At 42.6% G+C, this 10077-nt stretch overlaps 1 pseudogene; it reads left to right on the top strand.

Moving 5' to 3' along the window:
• Positions 1 to 6952: 6952 nt before the first annotated feature.
• LOC128574212 (poly(A) polymerase alpha-like) lies at positions 6953 to 9347 on the top strand (annotated as a pseudogene).
• Positions 9348 to 10077: the final 730 nt, after the last annotated feature.

Raw genomic sequence — 10077 nt, 5'->3', positions numbered from 1 at the left:
AATATTATTGCCCTTGTAGGTTATGGTTTTCTTGTGAAATTGATTATGATGTGTCTGGGGGATGTCTTAATCGGGTTAAGTGAAACTGTTTGCTATCTGAATTTCAGAATCTCTTGTCTGGAAAGTTCTCTTTTATTAGTTTCATGTCTGGAAAGTTCTCTTTTATAATCTCACGAAGAAGAGACTCTGTGCCTGTGAAGCTACTTTGTCGCTTTCTGGGATTCCCAGAGCTTCGGCTTCGAATTATCCCAGAGCTCTCTGAGAGAGTGATCTGTTTTGGCCTTCCATTTCTCTTCCTCTTTGATAGTTTGGGAGCATTTGAAACCTTTGTCTTCAATGTCACAAATTCTTTCTTCTGCTTGCTCTATTCTGTTACTGAGGGATTCTATTGTATTAGTCAGATCTTTGAGGGCTGCAACATCTTGTCTCAATGTGTCAAAATCTTTGGTCATTTGATTTTTGAATTTGTTGAATTCTTGAGACATCTTTTGGAATACTGCTTGGAATTCTAATTTAATCTTGTTTGCTATCCAAATTCTGAATTTGATTTCTGACATCTCAGCCATTTGTTTATGCATGGGATCTTGTGCTGTGTTTGCCTTGTTGTTCCTTATGGGAGTTGATCTTCTCTGATTATTCATATTGCTGGAGTTTTTCTGTTGATTCTGCCCCATTATTGTTTTTAACTGTTACCTCTGGCTGTCCTCAGAGTTGGGAAGGTGTCTCTTTAAGATTAGACCCCAGTGGGATCACTCTACTCTTGCTGGATCTTTGTAGGTAGTGACCCTGCTTAGCTCCTCTGAGGCTTCCCTAGCCAGGGAGTTCTGGATGTGGGAACAGCTCCGGATTGTGGCGCACCCAGATCCAGCAACAGTGTGGGGGGTGGTGCACACCGTTCTGGGAGTGCCTGGCGTCTGTGACTTTGGCACCGAGAGCCCATGGCTCCAGCAGTCTCTGGCCAGGAGGAGGGCTCCGCACAGGGGCAGGGAGGGTGTGGCTTGCGTGGCTACCAGAGTTCCTGCGCAGAGAGTCCGACCGGTTTGGAGGCGTGGAGGGTATGGATGGGAGGGTGCAAATTGTGCGGCTCCTGGAATCTTCGCCAGGGTGAGCGGAGGCCCAGTGGGCATGGGGTGTGGGTCCATGCAGTTGACTATGTGGTCCCTGGCGGAGCTGGCATGCAGAGGCTCAGTGGGCATGGTGCACAGGGCCGCACAGTTGCTGGTGGAGTCCCTGCCTGGGGCTGGCGTGTGGAGGACCAGAGGGCATGGGGTGTGGGGTTGCCCAGTTGCCAGCAGTCTCCCTGGCTGGGGTGGGCATACGGAGCTCTGGAAGCTGCAGGGAATGGAGCCGCATGGTTGCCAGCAAGTCTCTGGCCGTGGCGGGCATGTGGATGACTGGCAGGCATGGGGTACAGGTCCGCTGTGTTCCAGCAGAGTGTGGGGGGTCTCAGTGCAGCCCCAAGACTATCTTGCTTGGTGGGGAGGCACTTGGTCCGGCAGATGTGGAAGCCACTGTTCAAGAACTTCCTCCCTCAGTCTCAGCAGGGGTTAGGCTTCTGGTTCATCAGGTAAGGGGGGAAGCGTGTACTGGAAGTTCAGAATGGCAGGAAAGACTTTAGTTCAATTTTTCTGCCTAGCAAGAAAGTGTTCAGAGTCACAGAAGGGTCCCTCTGAGGAAGTAGTCCCCACTTCCCACAGCACTCACCCATGGGAAGAGACAAGAGGTCCACAGTTCACCTCTTGTCTGTAGAAAACCCACAGGATCAAAGGAAGAGAAAAAAGAAAGGAGACAGGAAAACAAACAAACCCCACAGCTTTCTTGGGGGAAGGGATGGACACTTTTCTTTTCAGATGAATTTTGCACCTGAAGCTTAGTTTCTTGGAGTCGCAGCTTGCCTTAGCAGAGGTGACGTGCAGTTATCATTTCTCTCTCAGCTGGGCTCCCAGTCTTCAGCTTCATTGGGCTGTTTTTTGACGTTATCATTCCTTTTGGACAGGAGCCTCTTTCACAATCTGTGTTCAGTTGGAGATCTTGCCCCTCCACCCCCCCCAAATCACAGTTTTATATATAAAAGTTAAAAGCGAGAACCGTATCAACTCTTATCTTAAAACAGTAATTAACACTTATATTAAACAACAATAATCACTATACCCAGGAATGATAATATACAATAATTGACATAAACCATGACCCATATAAAACATTCTGGTGGAAAGTCAGTCTCTTAAGTCCATCACCCTAAACTACTCAGGTACACAACTTCAGGTTGAAGCTTAATTTACAAAACAACAAGAATGTAAGACATTAGGTAATGGTCAGATTGAAATTAGGTATGGGGTCCTTTATTGGCTAGCATAACCAGAAGGATTTCCACACCTCTAATTTCTTGGCACCCACACAACAAAAGGAGGGAGTTTTTATATCTTCCTTTTAGTTGGGGTGGGAGTGAAGAGCAAGGCTTGGCAAGGTTAGATTTACAGGGTTGTGGGTTTTAGTTATGATGTGGGAGACTGAGGACAGGAATGTGGTTTTACAAGGGTCTGCACTAACTCTGGGTTAATTCCCTGTCTCTGCAGGATATGTTTGTTTAACAGCCCGTTTCCACAAGGCCTACATGCTGAAAGGGGTGTTGAAGAGGAGGAGGAAATAGAGTGCAAATGTGGGGCCATTTCCATTTGACCTTTCAACGTAGAACCTAAACCAACCAGACCAGCTGAGTCCTAGAGGCCCTGGCCTGACTGACTCCATCTTATTTGCACCACATGTGTTCTCAGGTGTTTTTTTTTTTTTTTTTTCCTCTCCAGCTCAGGGTCACTATGAACTTCATGTCCACTCAGGGGAGGTGGACATGAGTTGTCTGATAACTAGTTAGATCACTATGCAACTTTTTGCAGCTTAAGGTGGAGGGGCGACTGTGACACTGTTTTTCCTCTTTCACTTGGATGAATTAGGTGGGTATCCACAGCCCTCGAAATGTACAAGTAGATGATATTGGCAAAGTTGATATTGAGAGCACATGTAGTGAGAATAAGATAGAGTTATTCAGGCTGGGCCTGACATGACACAGCTGGTCTGGTCAGTTTAGTTCCTAAGTGACCTTTAACTCATGCCTCCCATTTTTGTTTTGTAAACTCAGCTTTAACCTGGAAGTGTGTGTATTAAGTAGTTTAAGGCAATTGATTTAGGAGATTAACTTTTTTTTTTTTTTTTTTGAGACAAAGCCTCAAGCTGTCATCTGAGGTGGAGGGCTGTGGCATCATAGCTAATAGAAACCTCCAACTCCTGGGCTTAAGCAATTCTTTTGCCTCAGCCTCCCAATTAGCTGGGACCGCAGATGCCCACCACAATGCCTGGCTATTTTTTGGTTGTAGTTGTCATTGTTTGGCAGGCCAAGGCTGCATTCAAACGTGCCAGCTCTGGTGTATGTGGCTGGCACCTTAGCCGCTTGAACTACAGGTGCCAAACCATGGAGATTAACTTTTGAATTAGAAATGTTCTGGGTTGGGAGTTATGTCAATTATTGTTTTTTATGGGTCATGGGTTATGTCAATAATTTTTGTTTAAGGTAAGACTTAGTACTGTTCTTTCTTTTAACTTTTATGTATAAAACTGTGATTTTGGAAATGGAAGAACAGAACAGTCTTGGAGAAGCTACTCTCACTGTTCTTCAATCACTGGCCTTCCGATAAATAAAGTTTGGAGAAGCTATCCCTGTCTCTGTGTATTGGTTCATAATGGCAGGTAGCTGGACCCTCTTTCATCCAATTAAGTTGTGTGAAATAAAATAAAATCTTAAGTCTCTCCCTAAGCTGTTTACTGACTGGAACCCCTGTTGGCCAAGAGGACCCTTAAAATTGAGTCAGACATGCCTCATCAGGCCCCTCCCCTTCTTAGAGATGTCTTTTGTGACTCACTAATGTTGTAGGAAGGCAAAGCCCAATGGAGAGAAAGAGTACCCAAACACCATATTTAGGAGGAAATAGTCTTTTATTTCAGATGACAGAGCAAACAGCATAGAAAAATTCAAAATGGCCACGCTCTCTGCACTGACTGCCTTGGTCTTTTCCTTTTTATCTCCAGTCAAAAAGTTCCAACCCACAGGTGCCTTTCTCAATGCTCAGTTTGAATCAAGTGGGACAAGCTGTTCTAACCCCCACGGAACTATAGAATTGCACTAAAGTGGAAATTTCCAGGTCCCAGGAAGTTAATTCTACAAATTCCTAAGAGCTGAGTCATTATGGAGAGGATCCTGCAGGTGGATCCTTGGAGTCTTTTTGACAAGACCTCCATTCTAGACCCCACCCTTCCCTGGTATCCTCTCTCACTATCAGCCCTAAGGCTATGCAAGACCTGCCTGCAGGTCCTCAATATATGTTTACACATTACAAGCCATGTGAGTCTGTACAGTACATTGTCTCTAATTAACAGACCCTTTATCTTAAGCATTCCTTTTCACTGACTTCTGGTCTTTTACACAGAACCTCATTCTTTCAGCCAAGTGTCAGCTAAAGAATTTTTAAACCCACCTATAACATGTAAGCAACCTAATTCCAGATAACTCACCTTTCTGAGACAAACTAATAATGTATGTTTTCCATGTACTGATTTATGACCTCACCTATAATCCCCGTCTTCCTAAAATGTATAAAACCAAACTATAACCCCACCACCATGAGCCCATGTACCTCAAGGTTTCCTGGGTGTGGCTTTGGGTCATGGTCCTCAAATTTGGCTCAGAATAAACCTCTTTAAATTATTTTACAGAGTATGGCTTCTTTTCCAAAGACAGTTATTAAACTAAAAGAAAATGTAGCAAAACATTATGTACAACATAGAGCTTAAAAATGTGACTGGTGATTATCCCTGAGTGATGTCCTTATAGAAGTTCTTGTAGTCTGGTCTTTGAACAAATTTCAATGACCTCCTTTTTTTTTTTTCTTTTTTTATAATCCTCTTCTTTAACTAACTATTTGACCTTTTGAGTTGTTTCCCCGAAATGGTGGGTTCTCTGCAAGACAAAGAAGCTGAGATACTGAAGGCTCCCAGGCAGAATTTTTGACTCCAATATTCACCATGGCCCACTACCTGCGCTCAAAGTATGTGGTTGGCATTTAAAGGCCCAAGATCTCCTGTTAGTCAGGGGAACAGATTTGAGGTAGATTCTCTTGTTCCCAACCAGATATCTTATGTATTAAATAATTCCCTTCTGTCTTGGCAATCCAATTTGTCTCAATAATAGGATCTTTGTGTGGGGATCAACTGAAACCCCCTGGAAGTTATGTTGCAGAGGGAATGGCCTGAAACAATATGGAAAAAAATACTTTCTGTCTCCCAAATTCTCCCAGGATTTGGGAACAGAATCCTGTATCCTTGTCTCAGCCAGTGGTTGTGGGGAGGGAATGTTTCTGTCTGTGCAACAGGAGATAGCTCAAGGGAATCCTCTGGGTGGAGGTCACAAGATCCTCTTAGCCTGAAGTGGAATGAATCCAGGCTGAGGCCACTATATGGTCTTGGCCCAAGAAGAGATGCCCAGATCAGAACCTTTAAAAGCTCCATGCTTCTTTCTGCTCAGAAGGAAGAATCTATATTTTGAGACCATTGTCTGCCATTTTCTTTTTTTGCTGGCAAAGTGATCAACTTCCTTTTCCTTCTCCTCAAACTGCCTGTCCCCTTTTTCCTGATGTGGCTTCAGTGAACAAGTGCTGAACTTGTGGTAATAATTTCAACAACACAAGGATGTATGGGAAATCTAAGCCACACAGGTACAATAACGTCTTTAAGATGACCTAGAACAGGCTCGGTGCTTGTAGCTCAAGTGGCTATGCAGGGGTCATCAAACTGCACCCCACAGACCACACGAGGCGGTGTGATTTCATTTGTTCCTGTTTTGTTACTTGACTTCAAAATATGATATATTCAGTGTGCATAGGAATTGGTTCATAGTATTTTTTTAAACTATAGTCTGTCCCTCCAACGGTCTGAGGGACAGTGAACTGGCCCATTGTTTAGAAAGTTTGAGGATGTCTGTAGGTTGTCAGCCACATACACCAGAGCTGGTGAGTTTGAGCCTAGCCTGGGCCTGTCAAATAGCAAGGACAGCTACAGCCAAAAAATATCTGGATGTGTAGGATAATATTTAGAAATGAACATATCCTACATCAAGCACACAAAGTGAACTCAGTGTGAGTTAAACAGTTTGCTGTTCTTGCAGAGGCTTAAGGAACTTGGGGCCCCTTGAGGCACGCACAGAGCTGGCTTACCTGGGGTTAAAATTCCACAAGATGATTCTCTGAAGTTGTACACTATGTCAAGCATGCGGTCAAAGCATATGCCGCCCCTCCTCAGAGATAAGGCCCAGAGGGTTGAGGTACGTTGAAAACATATTGTCAGAGGTCTATAGGTGTTCTGCCCTGGGGAGAAACACAGTCATTACTTCATGCGGGGTAAACTGCAAATAAGGACCATCTCTTCTTCCCTTTCCTATTTACTGTCACTCGTTAGAAAGTAGAAGAAAAATGCAAGAAGATACCATGGGGTTGTTATTCCTCTACCTTTCAACACAGGGAATCCAATTGTGCTTCATGATCAAACCTATTTCATTTTTAACTTTGAATCAATTTTTCTCAGCAGAGGTAGCATATCATAATCATACAGAGAACTTCTTTAAAAAGGGTTAATATCTGAATCTACAAAGAACTCAATCAAATTAGCAAGAAAACAAACAAACAATCCCATTAAGAATGGGCAATTACCCTGAACAGAAGTTTTCAAAAGAAGCCAGACAAATGGAGCGCTTGGGGGCCAAGTTAGGACGAAGGGGAAGGAGGAGAAGCGCTTAAAGCGGCGGGAGCGGGTGCGGGAGGGGTTGGACCCAGGGCTGAGGCAGGGCCCCCCTCCCTCCCGCCTCAGTGGATCATGCCCAGGGTGGCAGCGGCGGCGGTAGGAAAGTGACTGGGCGGTACCGGGGTAGACGATGCCCTTTCCTGTTACAGCACAGGGATCACAACAAACACAGCGGCCACAGAAGCACTATGGCATTACTTCTCCTATCGGCTGAGCAGCCCCCAAGGAGACTGACTGCACACTTACACAGAAACTTAGTGAGACTCTGAAGCCTTTTGGTTTCTGAAGAAGAGGAACTGCAGCGCAGGATTTTAATTTTGGGAAAATTAAATAACCTGGTAAAAGAGTGGAGTCGAGAAATCAGTGAAAGCAAGAATCTTCCACAGTCTGTAATTGAAAATGTTGGAGGAAAAATTTTTACTTTTGGATCTTACAGGTTAGGAGTACATACAAAAGGTGCTGATATTGATGCATTGTGTGTTGCACCAAGACACGTTGATCGAAGTGACTTTTTCACCTCATTCTATGATAAGTTGAAATTACAGGAAGAAGTAAAAGATTTAAGAGCTGTGGAAGAGGCATTTGTACCAGTTATCAAACTCTGTTTTGATGGGATAGAGATTGATATTTTGTTTGCAAGATTAACATTGCAGACTATTCCAGAAGATTTGGATCTACGAGATGATAGTCTAGTTAAAAATTTAGATATAAGATGCATAAGAAGTCTTAACGGTTGCAGGGTAACCAATGAAATTTTACATCTAGTACCAAACAGTGAAAACTTCAGATTAACTCTGAGAGCTATCAAACTATGGGCTAAACGCTACAACATCTATTCCAATATATTAGGTTTCCTCCGTGGTGTTTCCTAGGCTATGCTAGTAGCAAGAACTTGCCAGTCTTATCCAAATGCAATAGCATCAACTCTTGTACATAAATTTTTCTTGGTATTTTCTAAATGGGAATGGCCAAATCCAGTGCTATTGAAACAGCCTGAAGAATGTACTTCTAGCAAGTGCACCAATTTGCCTGTATGGGACCCCAGGGTAAACCCCAGTGATAGGTGCCATCTTATGCCTATAATTACACCAGCATACCCACAACAGAACTCCACGTACAATGTATCCGTTTCAACACGGATGGTCATTGTTGAGGAGTTTAAACAAGGTCTTGCTATCACAGATGAAACTTTGCTGAGTAAGGCAGAGTGGTCCAAACTTTTTGAAGCACCAAACTTCTTTCAAAAGTACAAGCATTATATTGTACTTCTAGCAAGTGCACCAACAGAAAAACAACGCCTAGAATGGGTGGGCTTGGTGGAGTCAAAAATTCAAATCCTAGTTGGAAGCTTGGAAAAAAATGAATTTATTACACTGGCTCATGTCAATCCCCAGTCATTTCCAGCACCTAAAGAAAATCCTGACAAGGAAGAATTTCACACAATGTGGGTGATTGGGTTAGTGTTTAAAAAAACAAAAAACTCTGAAAACCTGAGTGTTGATCTCACCTCTGATATTCAGTCGTTCACAGGCACAGTTTATAGGCAAGCAATAAACAGCAAGATGTTTGAGGTGGATATGAAAATTGCTGCAATGCACGTAAAAAGAAAGCAGCTCCATCAACTACTACCTAATCATGTGCTTCAGAAAAAAAAAAACAAAAAAAAAAACATTCAACAGAAGGTGTCAGATTGACAGCTCTGAATGACAACAGCCTTGACTTGTCTATGGACATTGATAACAGCACGTCTGTGCCTTCACCTACTAGTGCTGTGAAAAACAGTCCATTGAATAGTTCTGGCAGCTCTCAGGGCAGAAACGGTCCTGCTCCAGCTGTAATAGCAGCATCCATGACCAACACACAGGCTAATGAAGTTTCTGTGCCACAAGTAAATTCCACTGGAAACTCAGGGGGTACATCAAGTGAAAGCATTCCTCAAACTGCCACACAACCAGCCATTTCTCCACCACCAAAGCCTACGGTCTCCAGAGTTGTTTGTTCAACACATCTGGTAAATCCACTACCACCTAGACCTTCAGGAAATGCAGCAACAAAAGTACTTAATCCTATAGTGGGAGTCAAGAGGACATCTTCACCTCATAAAGAAGAGAGTCCCAAGAAAACCAAAACAGAAGAGGATGAAACAAGCGAAGATGCTAACGGTCTTGCTTTGAGTGGACATGATAAAACAGAAACAAAGGAACAACTTGAGACAGAGACAAGTACAACTCAATCAGAAACTATTCAGACAGCGGCTTCTCTGTTGGCTTCTCAGAAAACATGCAGTACAGACCTTTCTGATACCCCTGCTCTCCCTGCAAATCCTATTCCTGTTATCAAGAATTCAGTAAAACTGAGATTGAATCTGTAAAAACAACCTCAGGGGTCCATAAACAATATCTGCCAACTCAACCTGTTGTCTTCAAATGCTAAAAAAGGAGAATGGAGGGTACAAGACTAGACATGACTGAAAAATGGATTTGGGTTTTTTTGGTGACCTCCCTTACTGGTCTAATCAGCACTTGATCAGAAGTCCACGTTAGTATGTGAAGCCAGGACTACTATTATTATTGTGTTAGCAACAGTTGCAGTAACAATTTCAAAAAATGACTGCCTTTATAAAAAAGAAAAGCAAACAAACAAAAACCACATCAAGCTATGTTTGTATCCCTAACTGACATCTGGATTGGGTTTACATTTGCATTGTTTGCAAAATATGCAAACCGGCAAAAGACTTACTTATTCTGATAATGCAATTTTATGTATTTTTTATTAGAAAGTAGAACTAATTTTAGATTTTCAGCTTGATAGATTTTCATTTTTTCTGAAGAATTTCCTACAGTCTTCAAATTGGATACCATTGTGCAGTGGTGTACTGTTATACTTCAGAGAAAGGATAAGAGAACATCTAGTTCAGTCTTTATGAGGTAGCTGTCACCTTTAAAAAGGAAATGTCAACTCTAGGGTACATTTGACATTGAAAGAATAATTAGGAAATACTTGGTTTTGATGGGGTCATGATTAAGAAATGATATATTGGTTTTATTTAAAAAATTATTTTATAGTGCATACAAATCAGCGATCAGCCAGCAAATATTTTTCTTTGAGCTATGGAAGCTCTGTATTCTTTTGCCTTCATTTTCTTCGAAACAAACAAAAAAACATTTATGCACCTCCCCTTCCTATGTTTTCTTCTTTTTTCTTGTATGCACAAGGCAGGACTTATTTCCTAAG

Source organism: Nycticebus coucang, chromosome 21 (genome assembly GCF_027406575.1).
Source record: "Nycticebus coucang isolate mNycCou1 chromosome 21, mNycCou1.pri, whole genome shotgun sequence".
Taxonomy (NCBI): Eukaryota; Metazoa; Chordata; class Mammalia; order Primates; family Lorisidae; genus Nycticebus; species Nycticebus coucang.
The sequence above is the reverse complement of the archived record's forward strand: the minus strand, read 5'-3'. Positions and strand labels throughout refer to the sequence as shown.